Genomic DNA, 19,395 nt, shown 5'->3' with positions numbered 1-19,395 from the left:
TTCTTTTGCATAACTCTCTTTTTATTGTTTTTACTTTTTATCATGATATTTGCTGAACTCACCATGAGTGAGTAGTTTTCATATTCTGGATTTGGGAGAGTAGCTCTTGTAATTATTATTATGGAAGAACACTGAGTTTTATTTATTGGATTTGAGATTCGTTTCTTGATTTAATTTCTTGTAATCTTAATGCATGCTATGTGTTGGTACCCACTTAGTTATGATTGTAGATGTTAATTGAAGGACTGAAAGGTGAAGATTAACATTAGAAAATCGAGATCTTAAACCTAGGAATTCTGACCTAGACATAGGTTGATACCTTTGTGGAACCTAAAAATTGGTCAAAGGTCTTAAAGGATTTTAATTGATTTGATCACCACGAAAGTAGGGTTTGAGTCAATTAGAATACACCCTAGATGCCTTGAGAGAGGATTTAGGATAGCTTAGGACTGATTTCCATCAACGAAAATGATCCTCAATTCAATAAATAAATGAGATAACATCCCTAGTATGATTCAAGTGTGAAATCTTAATTCCAGAATTGCTTCAAATAAATTATTTCATTTTAAGTTTACCATTTTGGTGTTTAAAGTTAACAAACTTCATTCCCTAGGTATTCGATAGCCTAGACAGTCAAGATTTCTGTGTAGATTTATACTTGCTAAACCAAATTGCTTGTGGGAACGATACGGTATTTATCACTTTATTACTTGTTAGCGATACGTGCACTTGCGATAATTGCAAAATAGCAAAACAAGTTTTTGACGCCGTTGCCAGGGAATTTTTTTAAGTGATATCAAGCGATAGGCGATTTAGCTTATTTAGGCAATTATATTTATTATTTAATTTTGTTTTACTGGTTGTATTTCTTTTCTTTTCTCTCAGGTGCCTGATCTAGTATATGACCAAAACAAAGCCAGAAGAAATTTTGGACTGTGATCCAGAAATAGACAGAACTCTAAAAGCCAACAGAAAGGAAAGAAAACATCAAGAGCACGGTCAAGGAGATCCCGAAATCCCAACCATGGCTAATAATAATGACAGACCAAGACTTTTGAGAGATTATGAAGCTCTATCTGTCCAAGGATTTCAGCCAGTGTCACTAGACCCACAGTGGAAGCCAACAACTTTGAATTAAAACTAGCATGGCTCAAAATGATTCAACAAACCCAGTTTGTATGTTCACCAATAGAGGACCCACACTATCACCTTCAGTGTTTTCTTGCCTTATGTGATACATTCAAGATGAATGGAGTGTCTGATCAAGCAATAAGACTCAGAGCATTCCCATTCTCCCTTCGAGACAGAGTAAGGAAGTGGTTACTTTCTCAACTAGCTGGAACATTCACTACCTGGGAAAACCTCTCTCAAGCTTTTCTAGCAAGGTATTTCCCACCTGCAAAGACTGCAAAGCTGAGGCTTGAACTCAACATCTTTAGACAAAAAGGAGGGAGAATCACTCTATGACGCATGGGAAAGATATAAAGACCTGTAGAGGGAATGTCCACACCATGGCATAGAAGATTGGCTATTCGTGCAAAATTTCTATAATGGATTACTACACTCTATAAGGAGCACAGTTGATTCAGCTGCAGAGGGTGATATAATGGAGAAAATAGTGCCACAAGCACTTGAACTCCTAGAAAGGGTTGCATACCATAACTATGAGTGGTCAAATGAAAGAGGAAATGCAACAAGAACTGCAGGAGTCCTGGAAGTAGATACCCTAAGCATGATAAATGCCCAGTTTGATCAGCTCATAAAGAAACTCAAAAGAATACAAGCCAACGCAGTTGGTACAAATAGTCAACATGAGGGCAACTATGAAGGAGGATACATGAATTCAGAATACAACAATTTCAACGAACCTACAGAACATATGAACTATGTGAATAATGGAGGAAACTTTAACCAGAGGCAGCCAAACAATCCGTATTCAAATACTTACAACCCTAGATGGAGAAACCACCCAAATTTCTCATGGTCCAATTAGCAGAACCAACTAATAAACAAGCAATAAGGGTACAAACCTCCAGCACCCCCTGGATTTCAGAACAGAGGTCAGAACCTTGCACAGCCATCACTACCTCTCCAACCTCAACAACCTGAACTAAAAATGACCATGGAAACCATGATGGAAGGATTCCTAGCAGCCCAACAACAACAAACTGAATTGATTATGCAGTTGACTTCTAGAATGTGTTAATACTATGCCTTAGAGCATATCATTTAGTATGTATCTTGTACATATTTTTATTAATAAAAGGCATTTCCACTTTTCCGTTTACATAATATATTTATGTGTAATAGAAAAGGTCCATTGATATTTTGTTAGAAATATTATTCTTAAGTTGTTAAGAATATGAGTGATAATATTTCTAGCACAAAGTATCATAAATAGGTTCACAATCGTGGATACTTCATAATAAGGACATCACTTATCCAAAAAGATTGTATTCATGTTTGTTACCAAGTTATTTATATGAGATATAAATAAGATGGAATGGTGAGTCTCATGCCATATAACAAACATGATAGGCACTTATAAATGATAAGTAGGCCGAATCAGTGACACTTATGACAAGCACATGGAGTTTACTCTTGTCAATGTTTTGTCATAAATCATATCAGTGCATATAATCTTTAGACCTGAGATAGCACAGTTATCTTGTATATAGGTAGTTTGAGTTTGATACTGCTTTCATACTTGTACTGTGTATGGGTATATGGGCATTTGTTGGCTCCTACTAGTTATATATGGAGGTAGGTGTTGATCAAAATGGAATATGTTCCTCTAAGTAAATAGAGATAAAATCCTATGTTCATTTAATTGTTCTTGATGTTTTAAGTTCCTGGCCAGGATAGATAGATTTATTCAGAAAAGAGTTTCTGATGAGAAAATCTTTTTAATCAAGAACTGGAATTAAAAGAGAACATAATATTCATAGCAAATGGAGTTTGACATAAACCATGACTCCAGCTTGAGTTGGGATTTTGTAACAGAGAGATTCTAGTGCATGGTAACATATGATTATAGGTTCATTTAAGGTAAACCTTATTACTAATTGGGTGGCCATGGCATGCTATGCTAGGTGTTAACCATGGTCTATGAGGTTCATAAAATGATTTAGAGAAATCATTTATGGTAAGAAAGAGTTCTGATGATATTAAGAGTTGATATCATGTCTCATTGCTAATTAGTGATGAGTCTAGTAAGTCACACACATACACAAGTTATCACCTATTTAAATATGATTTAATTAATTAATTAAAGAGTTTAATTGATTAATTAAATAGGTTTGGTTTGTAATTAAATTGCAAAGTCCCTAGCATGACTTGAAACCAAATCTAGATTATTGGATGTATAGTATAAGTTAAATTTATATTTAAAGTGTTTAAATATGAATTTAATTAATGAGAAATTAATTTATAGAGATTAATTAATTAATTTATATTTGATATAAATTAGAAGAAGAAAAATAATTATTTTGGGTTAAGAACTCAAAATTAAGACACAGGGGCATTTTGGTCATTTCACAGTGTGACACGTGGTACCATGAGATGGTGACACATGGGATTACACATAAGCTTGCCAAATGTTTTTTAATCATGTAAGATGATTAAATCAAGAATAAATATAGGTTTGACACTTGGCACAATGTGATTGGGTCACTTAAACATAGAGCTAATCAATGGGTGACATGTGGCAAGGGTTTAATGTGTTAACGTTGCTATATAAGTATTGTTATGAAAAAGAAGAACAACCAGCAGCCACTCCTCTCCTTTGTCACGCCATTTTGAGGCTCTCCATCTATTCTTCTTCATCTCTCATCAATTCAAAGAGATTAGCCATCAATCTCTTGAATTAAGAACACTAGAAATTGTTTCTAGTGTCCTGTTTACATCTCTAATCTCTTAAAAGGCATAACTTGAATTTCTAATTAATAGAAAAAGTTTTAGAAGCAGTTCAAGGGCTGCCATAGGTGTTCTTGGTGTGGACAAGCTAGAGGGACAATATTTGGTGTCCTGAAGATAAATCTCAAAGGCGCAGACACGCTGCAGTGCATCAAGAGGTTAGTGTAATCGTTCTTGATTTAATCTAGGGTTCTAAAATTAATCTGATTAATTTTAAAATCTTAAATGGAAAATACATATCCAAAAACATATTAAAAGAGTTTTAATATGTTGTTTATCATTGAAATCAAATAGATAAAAATAAATCTTGCATGATGCATGTGACCCTAAGTAAAAATTTTTGAATTCAATGGTATAAACTTGTGTTTTTCACGCTTCCGTTCCTTCAATTGGTATCAAAGCCACTATATTTACCATTTAGATTGATGTTTATATGATTTAATTGTGTGTTTGATCATGATATCAAAAGTTCATTGCAGGTTGCAAAGCCAAGGTGGCGGCACAAATGATGAATACCATGGTGCGCATGGTTGATGCACCACAATGGTGTGCAAAGGTAAATGGATGGTGAATGTGCAATTGTTGTATGATCTAAGATCCATTTTATGTCTAATTAAATTGTTTAATTAGAATTTTTATCACACAATTAAATTATGATTCAAATCAGAATTTTAAAAATTGTTTGAATGGGATTTAAATCTGAATTTTAAAAGTTGTTTGAATGTGATTCAAATCTGAATTTTTAAAATTGTTTGAATCATATTTAAATCTGATTTTTTTAAAATTGATTGAATAAAATTCAGATCTGATTTTTTAAAAAATGTTTGAATGTGATTCAAATATGATTTTTTTAAAAATGTATGAATGTGATTCAAATCTGAATTTTTAAAGTTGTTTGAATGTGAATCAAATCTGAATTTTTAAATTTATTTGAATGAGATTCAAATCTGAATTTTTAAATTTATTTGAATCATATTCAAATCTGGATTTTTAAGTTGAATATGAGATATTCAATTTAATTTAAGTATGTATATTTTATTTAATTGTTAAATAGTGATATGCATGATGGATGATCATGGACTATAAAAAGACCAATGTGATTGGATTTATTTCTTTTATGTTTCTTTGGGATTGTAAATTAATTAATTTATTTTAATTTATTTTGGGCATGTATTATTAAGTTTGTAATAAATTTTGGGTTGTAATTTCATTTATTTAAGTTCTTGTAAATTCGCCTTGTTATGCCAAGGATTACTATGTAATATTGGATTGCAAGAAGTTCAAGGAGGTCAAGAGCATTGGTGGGACCAGTGGGAGGAATTCAAGATCAAGTGTTGATTATGTACTCCTTCAGCAACTCTTGTAAAATGAATGAATGAAATGCACCTAGGAATGCCCTGATTCAATTCTTGGTGGCTCAGAATTGAATCCCTTAGAAAGTCCATGATCATACCATATTTATTGCTTATCCATGAATGCATGAGATGTATGGGAATGTATGCTATTATATGATATATACATGCTGATTGGATAATGTGCAAAGTGAGACCTTAATAGTAATTAGAATGACCATAAAATCTTCCAAACAAATGATTAAGTTGGAAATGCTATAATTAAAGTAATTATAACATAGGCCCTCTATTGGGGCAATTATTTTAAGAAATTTTAAATAGTTGCATAAGATGCAATCAACTTAAGAGATTTTCTTAAGAATAATTATTAAGCATGAGATGTTGTAAATATGTAAATAGTTTGGTGGCCAATATTGGATGTACCTGAGGACATTAAAATTATTTGCATAATTACTGACTCAATGGGATCAACTTAACTAATGCAAGATAAGTCAATAATGGATGTACCTGAGATTTTGAGCATTAGGGGCTAGGTAAAGGATTGAATCTCACATGAGATGTGATGGGCAAGAAGTTGCTGACTTATAGTTTATTGTAATTCCAATAATGGATGTACCTGAGGATGATCAATAGAATTATAAGAATTCAATCACCCACTAGAAATCCATCCAACTAGGATTTCCGTTTTCTATTTTGGAAGTGTAGGATTCGCTAAGTTAGTGGGAGGACCAATTTGATTAAAAGACCATAATCATTTTGGTTAATTACATGATACATTTACTAATTAATCTGGTTATTTTCTGCAGTTAATTTTCTGATAAAAATGAGCACAGAACAACCACCACCATCCAATATCCTTGCAAGCATACTTGATCGCAATAGGTTGACAGGACCTAATATGTCTGATTGGCTAAGAAATTTGAAACTTGTCCTGAACCTTGAACATATAGGATATGTTCTAGATTCAAATGTTCCTGGTCCCTTACCTCCAGAGGCCACACAAGAGGAATATGAAACTTTGGATAAGTGGAAGGAGCATGATATGAGAGCTAAGTGTTACATGCTTGCTTCCATGAGTAATGAGTTACAAAAACAGCATGAGAACATGTTGAGTGTGAGTGAGATCCTCCTCCACCTACAAGAGTTGTATGGTGAGCACAGCAGGAATGCTAGGTATGAGATATCTAGACAGCTATTCCGTATGAGGATGTCTAAGGGATAGAATGTTGGGGATCATGTCCACAAGATGATTCGGCTAATTGAGCAGTTGGAACATCTTGACTTCAACATGGATTTCCAACTATAGACGGATTTGATCCTTCAGTCCCTTCCTGAGTCTTTTGGGAATTTTATGATAAATTTCCATATGACTCAACAGGAATGCACCTTAGCTTGTTTACTCAACATGCTGGTTATTGCCCAAAAGAATATGCCGGGCAATAAAGGAAAAGAGGTAGCTTTGATTGCATCTTCTTCTGCTGGAAAGTCCAACAAGAAGAAGGGCAATAAGAAAAAGAAACCTCAGATTCCTGGTCCTTCCAAGAAAATAGCTAAACAGAAAAGGAAGACTAAAGCTGATGCATGCAAAGGAAAGTGTTTCCACTGCCAAAAGGATGGGCACTGGAAAAGGAACTGCCCAGAGTATCTTGCTTCTCTGAAGGACAAGAAGGATACACCTTTGGAAGGTATCTCCATATCTTGTTATTTAGATTCTGATGATACTCATAGTTCATCTACAGCTTGGGTTTAAGATACTGGTGCCAGTTCTCATATTTCTAATGATATGCAGGAACTAGCAAATAGTAGCAGCTTGCGTTCTCAAGATATTGGAGTCCGGATTGGCAATGGCTCAACTATTGAAGCTTTAGCCATAGGATCTAAATCTTTTTACATGTTTGGACATGTTTTGTGTTTCGATAATATTTTATATGTACCTGATGCTTTTAAGAAAATCATTTCTATATCTAGTTTGACTAGAAATGGCTGTGAATTTCAGTTCACAGATGATGTTTGCAATATTTATTTTAGAAATAAATATGTTGGTTCGGGTTATATGAATGATGGTCTTTATTATTTGGATAATAGTAACAAACACAAATTGAATGCAAGTGATCTAAAAGAATGCAATGCCATGGTGAAAACCAACTCAAGTTCAAAATATATTTGACACTTAAGGTTATGTCATGTTGCAGAAGATAGGATTGCAAAACTGGAGAAAATGGGGATTCTATCCTTATTGGGCTCTAAGCCTACTCCAACTTGTGAATTTGCCTTCAGGGCAAAATGACTAGATCACCCTTTGTTGGACAAGGGCAAAGAGCTGAAAATATTTTGGAGCTAATACATAGTGATGTATGTGGTCCATTTAAAGAAATGGCTAAAGGGGGCTTTCATTATTTTATTACCTTTACTGATGATAAATCAAGATTTGGGTATTTGTATTTGATGAAATACAAACATGAATCCATTGAAAAGTTTAAAGAATTTAAATATGAAGTAGAAAATCAAACAGGAAAGAGTATTAAAGCTCTTCGATCAGATTGTGGAGGTGAATATTTGAGTACTGAATTTGATGAATACTTGAGAGAGCATGGCATTGTTTCTCAGCTGACTCCTCCAGGAACGCCACAGCTGAATGGTGTATCTGAAAGGAGAAATCGTACCCTATTAGATATGGTACATAGTATAATGAGCTACACTGATATGCCAATCTTCTTTTGGGGATTTGCATTAGAATAAGCTTTGTATATTCTGAATAGGATTCCATCAAAATCAGTTTCTTCCACACCTTATGAGATATGGCATGGAAGAAAACCAAGTCTTAAGCATGTTAAGATTTGGGGTTATCCAGCTTATATCAAAAAGCTGAACACTGATAAATTGGAGACCAGATTAGAAAAATGTCGATTTGTTGGATATCCAAAAGATAGTTTTGGATATTATTTTTACTTGCCTACTTCACAAAAGGTTGTGATAAATAGAGATGCTACATTTCTTGAACAACAGTTTGTTCAAGAAGGAGGCAAAGGAAGGCAAATAGAGTTAGAATTGGAGAATTTTGACCAACCAACAGATCAGATGGATATAGATCCATCTAGTCAACCTATACCCGTTGATGAAACATCTACAGCTGTTCCTCGTAAAACAACTAGGGTATCTCACCCACCAGTGAAATATGATTTTCTTCATGAAGAAGAACAAGAGTTGTCTATTCATGAAGAAGTAGATCATGGAGATGATCTACTTACCTATGAAGAAGCTATATCAGATATAGACCCTTCAAAATGGATTGATTTTATGAAATCCGAGATTGATTCCATGTATAAGAATCAAGTTTGGGATCTTGTTGACCCACCTGAAGGTATTGTACCTATAGAGAACAAATGGGTTTTCAAGAAGAAAATTAGTTCTGATGGTAAGGTAGAGACCTATAAGGCAAGGCTAGTAGCGAAAGGGTTTCGCCAAAGGTAAGGAGTCGATTATGAGGAGACTTTCTCGCTTGTTGCCATGCTTAAATCAATTAGGATTTTATTAGCAATAGCTGTATACTATGATTATGAGATTTGGCAGATGGATGTCAAAACAGCTTTTCTCAATGGATACATTGAAGAAAACATTTTCATGGAACAACCTAGGGGATTTGAATCCCAAGATGGTTCTAAGGTATGCATGCTAAAGCGATCCATTTATGGGTTGGAACAAGCTTCGAGGAGTTGGAACATCCGTTTTGATGAAGCCATTAAATCCTTTGGTTTTATCAAAAATGAGGATGAGCCATGTGTATATAAGAAGGTTAGTGACAGTGCTATCACTTTCCTTGTCTTATATGTGGATGACATACTGTTGATGGTTGATGACACAGGTATGTTAACAATTATAAAGGTATGGTTGTCAAAAACATTCTCCATGAAAGACTTAGGGGAGGTAACCTATATTCTTGGGATTCGCATATATAGAGATAGAGTGAAAAGAATAGTTGGTTTATCCCAAAGTCTATAATTGGAAAAGGTGTTAAAGAGGTTTAACATGCTTGATTCCAAGAGAGGATTGTTACCAGTGAGACATGGTATCCACCTTTCTAAAGAGATGTCTCTAAAGACACTTGAAGAAAGAGATAAGATGGCCAGGATTTCATATTCTTTGGCTATTGGAAGTTTAATGTATGCAATGTTTGTACTAGGCCGGATATCGCATATGCTGTTAGTTTGACTAGCAGGTATCAATCCAATCCAGGTTTGGAATACTAGATAGCTGTCAAGAATATCCTTAAGTACTTGAGAAGAAATAAGGATTTATTCTCGATTTATGGAGGTGGAGACTTGCAATTGGATGGTTATACTGATTCTGATTTCCAATTAGCTATCGATGATAGAAAGTCTACCTCTGGATATGTGTTCATTTGTAATGGAGGTGCAGTCAGTTGGAAGAGTTCCAAACAGAGCACGACTGCAGATTCCACTACAGAGGCTGAGTATATTGCTGCATCAGATGCTGCAAAGGAAGCTGTTTGGATAAAGAAGTTCGTGATAGAACTTACAGTAGTTCCTTCCATTGAGTCAGCAGTTTCACTACACTATGACAACAATGGAGCAGTCATACAGGCTAAGGAACTAAGGTCTCACAAGAAATCCAAACACATAGAAAGGCGCTACCACATTATCAGAGAAATAGTTGGGCGAGGCGATGTAGCCATACAGAAAATAGCATCAACTGAAAATCCAGCTGATCCATTCACTAAGCCTATGTCACAGACTCAGTTAGACCGACATCTTGAGAAGATAGGTCTAAGATATTGTAATGAATGGCTCTAGTGCTAGTGGGAGATTGTTAGTAGTATGCCTTAGAGCATATCATTTAGTATGTATATTGTACATATTTTTATTAATAAAAGGCATTTCCACTTTTTCCGTTTACATAATATATTTATGTGTAATAGAAAAGGTCTATTGATATTTTGTTAGAAATATTATTCTTAAGTTGTTAAGAATATGAGTGACAATATTTCTAGCACAAAGTATCATAAATAGGTTCACAATCGAGGATACTTCATAATAAGCACATGACTTATCCAGAAAGATTGTATTCATGTTTGTTACCAAGTTATTTATATGAGATATAAATAAGATGGAATGGTGAGTCTCATGCCATATAACAAACATGATAGGCACTTATAAATGATCAGTAGGCCGAACCAGTGACACTTATGACAAGCACATGGAGTTTACTCTTGTTAATGTTTTGTCATAAATCATATCAGTGCATATAATCTTTAGACTTGAGATAGCACAGTTATCTTGTATATAGGTAGTTTGAGTTTGATACTGCTTTCATACTTGTACTGTGTATGGGTATATGGGCATCTGTTGGCTCCTACTAGTTATATATAGAGGTAGGCGTTGATCAAGATGGAATCTGTTCCTCTAAGTAAATAGAGATAAAATCCTATGTTCATTTAATTATTCTTGATGTTTCAAGTTCCTGGCCAGGATAGATAAATTTATTCAGAAAAGAGTTTCTGATGAGAAAATCTTTTTAATCAAGAACTGGAATTAAAAGAGAACATAATATTCATAGCAAATGGAGTTTGACATAAACCACGACTCCAGCTTGAGTTGGGATTTTGTAACAAAGAGATTCTAGTGCATGGTAACATATGATTATAAGTTCATTTAAGGTAAACCTTATTACTAATTGGGTGGCCATGGCATGCTATGCTAGGTGTTAACCATGGTCTATGAGGTTCATAAAATGATTTAGAGAAATCATTTATGGTAAGAAAGAGTTCTAATGATATTAAGAGTTGATATCATGTCTCATTGCCAATTAGTGATGAGCCTGGTAAGTCACACATATACACAAGTTATCACCTATTTAAATATGATTTAATTAATTAATTAAAGAGTTTAATTGATTAATTAAATAGGTTTGGTTTACAATTAAATTGCAAAGTCCCTAGCATGACTTGAAACCAAATCTAGATTATTGGATGTATAGTATAAGTTAAATTTATATTTAAAGTGTTTAAATATGAATTTAATTAATGAGAAATTAATTTATAGAGATTAATTAATTAATTTATATTTGATATAAATTAGAAGAAGAAAAATAATTATTTTGGGTTAAGAACTCAAAATTAAGACACAGGGGCATTTTGGTCATTTCACAGTGTGACACGTGGCACCATGAGATGGTGACACATGGGATTACACATAAGCTTGCTAAATGTTTTTTAATCATGTAAGATGATTAAAATAAAATTAAATATAGGTTTGACACTTGGCACAATGTGATTGGGTCACTTAAACCTAGAGCTAATCAAAGAGTGACATGTGGCAAGGGTTTAATGTGTTAACCTAGCTATATAAGTGTTGTTATGAAAAAGAAAAACAACCAGCAGCCACTCCTCTCCTTTGTCACGCCATTTTGAGGCTCTCCATCTATTCTTCTTCATCTCTCATCAATTCAAAGAGATTAGCCGTCAATCTCTTGAATTAAGAGCACTAGAAATTATTTCTAGTGTCCTGTTTACATCTCTAATCTCTTAAAAGGCAGAACTTGAATTTATAATTAATAGAAAAAGCTTTAGAAGCAGTTCAAGGGCTGCCATAGGTGTTCTTGGTGTGGACAAGCTAGAGGGACAACATTTGGTGTCCTGAAGACAAATCTCAAAGGCACAGACACGTTGCAGTGCATCAAGAGGTTAGTGTAATCGTTCTTGATTTAATCTAGGGTTCTAAAATTAATCTAATTAATTTAAAATCTTAAATGGCAAATACAGATCCAAAAACATATTAAAAGAGTTTTAATATGTTGTTTATCATTGAAATCAAATAGATAAAAATAAATCTTGCATGATGCATGTGACCCTAGGTGAAAATTTTTGAATTCAATGGTATAAACTTGTATTTTTCACGCTTCCGTTCCTTCAGAATGGACCAACTTGCTACCCATAACAAGATGATAGAGAATCAAATTGCTCAGCAAGCAAGTTCTTCAAGTAAGGTCACGCAACCGCCTACCAACCAGAAATGAACCCAAGGGAGCATTGTAAGGTAGTTACACTGAGGAGTGGGAGAACTCTAGTATAACCAGAGGTAGAATTGACAGAGGAAACCATAGAAAAATCTAAAGACCAAGTAGAGAAAAAGGTGGAAGAAGCTAAGAAAGATTAGGAAGAGGAAGCACGAAAGATAAAAAAATTACCAAAACCATACCAGCCTCCCCTACCTTTTCCTTAGAGATTTCACAAAGCCAAATTGGATAAGCAGTTTGGGAAGTTTTTTGAAGTTTTATAGAAACTTTACATTAACATCCCCTTCACTAAAGCACTTTCTCAGATGCCATCTTATGCCAAATTTCTTAAAGAAATTTTGTCAAAGAAAAGGAAGCTAGAGGACTATGGAATAGTAGTTCTAACAGAGGAATGCAGTGCCATTCTGCAAAACAAACTGCCTCTAAAGTTGAAGGATCCAGGAACCTTCTTTATACCCTGTATCATTGGTAACAAGAAAATAAACAAGGCCCTCTGCGATCTCGGGGCAAGCTTCAGTCTAATGCCTCTATCAATATGCAAAAAGTTGGAGATCGGGGAACTGAAACCCATAACAATCTCATTGTAATTGGCTGATCGATCCATTAAATATCCTGTAGGGATACTTGAGAACATCCCTATCAAAGTGGGCAAATTCTTCATTCCAGTGGACTTTGTTGTCCTTGAGATGGAAGAAGATGTCCAAATTCCCATCATCTTGGGAAGACCATTCTTGGCAACCACCAGAGCCATCATAGACGTCAAAAATTGACGATTAACCCTCAAGGTAGGAGAAGAGGAAGTGGAGTTCAACTTGTTCGACACAATGAAACACAAATTTGAGCCTGATGAATGCTTCAAGGTTGATAAAATTGACGAACAAGTTAAAGAGGAATTTCATAAGACAAATCCTAAAGATCCTCTTGAAGCATGTATTGTGCACAGCCACACAGTGGATGATGAAAATACAGAAATAGTAGCATGTGCACAACAATTGGTAGCTCCTCCACCCCTACCCTTAGCTAAGGCTTCCAATATAGAGAAGTTGAAGGAGGAACAAACGAAAGATAAGCTCCAGGAAAACTCCAAATAGGTAGAACTTAAACCTCTCCCATCTTCACTAAGGTACGCATTCCTAGACTCAAAGTCTAATTATCTTGTTATAATCAATGCTAACCTATCTAAGTTAGAAGAGGAAAAATTGTTAAGAGAACTTAGGATCCATAGCAAAGCATTAGGCTATAAAATAGAAGACTTAAAGGGAATCAACCCTTCGATTTGCATGCATAGGATACCCATGGAAGAAAATAGTAAACCCACAATTGAACACCAAAGAAAACTTAACCCAAAAATGAAAGAAGTGGTCGAGAAAGAAATTTTAAAACTTCTAGATGTAGGTATCATATACCCAATTTCTGATAGTAAATGGGTTAGTCTAGTACATGTAGTTCCTAAGAAAGGTGGGACAACTGTTATCCAAAATGCAAGCAATGAACTAATCCCTACTAGAGTAGTCACTGGTTGGGGAATGTGCATAGATTATAGAAAATTGAACGGTGCCACCAGAAAAGACCATTTCTCCCTCCCCTTCATTGACCAGATGCTGGAAAGATTAGCAAAACACTCTTATTTCTGTTACCTGGATGGGTATTCAGGATTCTTTCAAATTCCTATTCACCCAAAAGACCAAGAAAAGACAACATTCACTTATTCCTATGGAACATTTGCATATAGGAGAATGCCTTTTGGTCTTTGTAATGCCCCTGCTACCTTTCAAAGATGCATGATGGCTATTTTTTCTGATTATATTAAAGATATTATGGAAGTTTTTATGGATGATTTTTCTGTCTATGGAACTACTTTTGATGATTGCTTAGCTAATTTATCTAAGGTATTACAAAGATGTAAAGAATCAAACCTGGTCCTAAATTGGCAAAAATGCCACTTTATGGTAAGGAAAGGTATAGTTCTAGGACATTGATATCAGAAAGAGAAATTGAAGTAGATAAGGTGAAAATTGAGATCATTGAAAACATGCCACCACCAACATCAGTCAAGGGAGTGTGAAGCTTTTTAGGACATGCAGGATTCTACAGAAGATTTATCAAGGACATTTCCAAAATATCTAAGCCACTTACTAACTTGTTAAACCAAGATGTTCCCTTTGATTTTGATGAAAATTACCTTGTCTCCTTTAACAGAATCAAAGAAGCCCTGATATCAGCACCAATAATATAGCCACCGAATTGGGAGCTACCATTCGAGGTTATGTGCGATGCGAGCAATTTTGCAGTTGGAGCAGTGCTCGGGCAAAGAAAAGATAAAAAGCTCCATGCTATTTATTATGCTAGCAAGACACTCGATGATACACAAATCGATTATGCTACCACAGAGAAGGAATTCCTAGTAGTGGTATTTGCAATGGACAAATTCATATCTTACCTCATCAGGTTAAAAGTCATTGTATTCATAGATCATGCTGCAATCCGATACCTTATGAACAAAAAGGAAGCAAAACCAAGACTGATTCGATGGATTCTACTCCTGTAAGAATTTGACCTTGAAATAAAGGACAAAAAGGGATCTGAAAATGTAGTAGCTGACCATCTTTCTAGAATAAAACTGGAGTACATGGAAGATTTAGAAGATCTGCCAATTAATGATTCATTTCCTGATGAGCAATTACTTGCATTCTCAAAAGCTCCATGCTATGCTGACTTTGTTAATTTTCTTGTATGCAGGGTACTACCTCCAAACATGACTTATCAGCAAAGAAAAAAATTCCTACATGATGTGAGATATTACTTATGGGAAGAACCACTACTGTACAAGAGATGTAATGATGGTTTGATAAGAAGGTGCATACCAGAGGAAGATATGGAAAGTATCATTTATCACTACCATTCATTACTATATAGAGGACATTTAGGCACTTTAAAGACCGCAGCCAATGCCACTGCATGGTATACTTGAGATAGAATTGTTTGATGTATGGGGAATAGACTTCATGGGACCATTTCCCTCTTCCCATGGAAACAAGTATATTCTGGTTGGAGTTGATTATGTGTCAAAATGGGTAGAAGCTATTGCAACGCCAACTAACGATGCTAGAGTGGTCACTAAGTTCCTTAAGAAGAACATCTTCACAAGATTTGGCACACCAGGAGCGATAATCAGTGATGGAGGAAGCCACTTTTGCAACCAACAATTTGAAACACTACTGAAAAAATATGGAGTGACTCACAAGGTGGCCACACCTTATCATCCTCAAACCACCGGCCAAGTAGAAATATCAAACAGGGAACTGAAGCAGATTCAAGAGAAAACTGTAAACAGATCCAGGAAGGACTAGTGCATGAAGCTAGATAATGCCTGTGACACCCCGTACCCGTGTACAGTATACCCGAGTAAGTAATGTCACACGGTGTACCGGCACACTCTAATATACCCTAATTAATTTTCATCATAATTTTGAATATAACTTGTAAAATATAGCTCATTTAAGTCATTTATTGAAATCATAATTTATTTGAGGTTCCGTAAAGTTTAAAGAAAATCCGGCAGAGTACCGGCTAAAAATGGAGAAAACAGTTCTTCCGAACCTGTGAAAAACACTTCTAATAAACAAATTCATTCATTCTCAAATCCAATATCATCACAAAACTCAATATCAAGATCTCACATTTCAATTTCAATTCTCAACCATCCATCACATGTGATGATCACATATAATTCATAAATAACCATTTACTTTTCCATTCACAAATACAATTTTCATAATTTACATAAACCTCAATATACATTACACAAGTTTAATTACATATGAGAAAATCAAAATTAAGTTACAAAATGTCAAAATGACACCTAGTGTCCTACCAATGCACTGCAGAAGTTGAGGTGACACGGACACTGTGCAGAGCTGCAGGATGGACTCACCCAGTCTGTGGTCTACTGGGCTCACGATCTGTATCTCCAGTACCTACGCGTGGCAAAAGCAACATGCTAAGCAATAATGCTTAGTGGTGCAATAATATAATAAAAGAAAATAGCAAGAAATTAAATGTGTAGTGAATGTGTACATTTTATTTGTTTAGTATTTGTATATCATTTACTTTGTTCACTTTTATTCATTTGGTTGCCCCAAGTAACCTACACTAGATGACTGGACTGGATAACGGGTAAACTGGCACTGTGTATCTAGTACCTCGGGCCGTTACACCATCGGTCACATATGCATCTCCCGGTGTGCAACAGAACAGCTACCAATCTGTAAATAATCTCAGGCACAAGGCCAATTCTCAATGCAAAGTCAGAATGGCTAAAAGCTATGAAATCACAGAATGGCATATTGCCATGTGCGATCGCTAATCAACCCTATTGGCATGCCAAACTATCTAAACCAATCATGTTAGGTATACTAGGGCATTTGAAACTTTTAAATTCTTCAATTTGTGCATTTCAAGTTTTGGTGTCACTATTCACCTCATTGGTCAACAAAAATGTTGACTTTTGGATAGAAAATGTGTACATTGACTTTGGCACTCCCAACATACCACATTTTACATTTAAAACTTGTTAGAATTGGTCACCATTACCATTTCTAACTTAAAACCAAGAGGGCAGAAAATTTCAGTTTTTGAGTCTAAGTTCACTGTTCCATTAAACACTGTTACAGTGGAAATTTGAAGAAATGGCAAACATGAAAGTCGTTCCTTATTTTGTCTAGTTGAATTTACTTTTTTGAATCACTCCATTTGGAGTTTTGTAGCTCCAGATATGGTCCAAAAACCACAGCTGGCCGGATTTCCATTCTGCAGAAATTACCATATCTACAGTAACATGAACAGTGACTGCCACTGCCATTTGGGTTAGGTTCTGGCCATAATTTGGGGGAGGTTCCTTCATGAGAGTTGTTTGTCTATGTCTTAACTTATTGCTGTAAAACTTTCAGGTCAATTGACCATATCTACAGTGAGTTATGGCCAAATGAACAGTTACTGTTCATTTGGTCAATTCTGCAAAATCAGTTGCAGGGTATCCGAATTGGGGCCAAGTTTTGGTCCTCTTGCTTTGGTCTTTTGGGCATGGTTTCTTCAGAAAAAATGTGCCATTGTAAGCCTAGTTTCATGTCCAATTGGCCAAACACAAATTGGACTAACACAGCCAAATTTATGGCTGTGTAATTGGACTGAAATTTCAGTCCATTGCTGCTGTCCTAGGGCAGATTACACCTTCACTTTGCCATACTATTTTTCAGTCCAATTTATGGTCAACATACCTCAAATGGTCACTTATTGACCATTAGAGTGTTCTTTAACAGTTTGATAAGCCAATTCAATTTTTACTTCTCAAAACCCTAATGTCCAATTCAATTTACCCATAAACCTCAATTAGCACACTAGTTCAACATCCATGCATATTCATACCTTAAACATCATTTCTATCCACTATAAATTCATTTAAACAATCAAACTCATCCTTCCTTAGGGCTGCCGAAAATTTGAAGATGCCCTAACATTTATAATTTACTTCATTTTCTTACAATTTCTTAACTTAAAATGATGATCTAACAAGGATTAAGGGATTGAGAGTGAAAGTATAGCATTAACCTCTTGGCTCAACTTATTGAGCTTGTGAAAACTCTAGAATTCCTCTTCTTTGTGGCTGCCTAGAGCTTGCTTAGGGTGTGTAGATTAATTTTTGTGAAGATAACTTAGGGTTTTGGGGTGGGGCTTGAGAGATCTTCAAGCTTGAGTGAGGAAGAAAAATGGAGGTTTGCTTCTTGGCTATGGTGTGGCTGAAATGGAGAAGGAGATGGCTGCCCACATTTTTTTCTTTTCCTTTGGTCTTTATTTACCTCTTTTATTAGTTAGATAAATGATAGTTTAAATGTGATTGGTGGCCAATTTTAAATGACATCACATTGATGTCATAATTTGCATATATTGTATTTTTCTTTTCTTTTCATCACTACTAACTTTCAATTCATTTTTCATCAATATTAATTCATATTTTAGTTCATAATAATTATTTACTTAACTGGACAAGTCGGTCAAAAATCACCTCCGAAGGCGAAATGACCAAAATGCCCTCCGTTTGGCTTAGCGGGTCAAAATTGGCTGTACCGATTGAAAAATTTTTCTAGGTATTTTCTTGGCATTCTAATGCCATGGGAACCTCAATAACCCTTTTCTGGAGTCCCAAAAATTATTTTATAATTTTTCCCCCGGGTCTAAGGCTCCTCGTTGCGAGAACCGCAACTTCCCTCTGATTACCCTTCGCTTGGGCACCGGCTCATTTAACTTGGTTGTATTTTATTTCTAAAATTTTTACTAAATTTTTCTTATTAATATTTGAGTTAATTATGGTTCCTGACTTTAGTTTAAATATTTTTCCGGACGTTCTAGCTGTCCGGACCGACACCGGTCACCGGAACAGTAGAATGTACGGAGTTGCTACCGGGAGGGTGTTACAATGCCCTATGGGCATACTGCACTGCATATAAAACCCCAATTGGCACAATACTCGTCCGACTGGTTTATGAAAAATCAAGCCATCTCCCTATTGAACTTGAGCATAAAGCCTACTGGGCAATTCAGGTACTAAACTTTGACCTCAAAACTGCTGGTGAAAAAAGGCTCTTACAACTGAATGAGTTAGAAGAAATCTGATAAGATGCATATGAAAATGCCAAAATCTTTAAGGATAAAACCAAAAGATGGCATGATAGGTGCATAGCAAGGAAAGAGATAAAAGAAGGAGATATTGTCCTCTTATTCAACTCTAGATTGAAACTCTTTCCAGGGAAGCTGAAATCAAGATGGTCCGGATCTTTCAAGGTCACCCAAGTCTTCCCACATGGAGCAGTAAAGGTATGGAGTGAAACCTCAGGTGCATTCAAGGTCAATGGGCAGAGGCTGAAGCCTTAATTTCAGGGAGAACCCATAGAAACAGGAGTAAATTGCACTCTCAGTCCTCCTACTGACAGACCATAAACAAGCAAAGTCCAACTAAAGACTATAAACAAGCGCTCTTTAGGAGGCAACCCAAAATTTTGTTGAACTTTTCTTCTTTTCTTTTTCTTCAATATTGAATTTT

At 35.3% G+C, this 19,395-nt stretch overlaps 1 non-coding gene across 1 annotated transcript; it reads right to left on the bottom strand.

Moving 5' to 3' along the window:
- Positions 1 to 1,410: 1,410 nt before the first annotated feature.
- LOC131172394 (small nucleolar RNA R71) lies at positions 1,411 to 1,518 on the bottom strand. Its single transcript, XR_009142873.1, has one exon. It is a non-coding gene; the product is annotated as a small nucleolar RNA R71 (small nucleolar RNA).
- Between the last annotated feature and the right edge of the window lie 17,877 nt (positions 1,519 to 19,395).

This window comes from Hevea brasiliensis, chromosome 13 (assembly GCF_030052815.1).
Source record: "Hevea brasiliensis isolate MT/VB/25A 57/8 chromosome 13, ASM3005281v1, whole genome shotgun sequence".
Classification (NCBI taxonomy): Eukaryota; Viridiplantae; Streptophyta; class Magnoliopsida; order Malpighiales; family Euphorbiaceae; genus Hevea; species Hevea brasiliensis.
The sequence above is the reverse complement of the archived record's forward strand: the minus strand, read 5'-3'. Positions and strand labels throughout refer to the sequence as shown.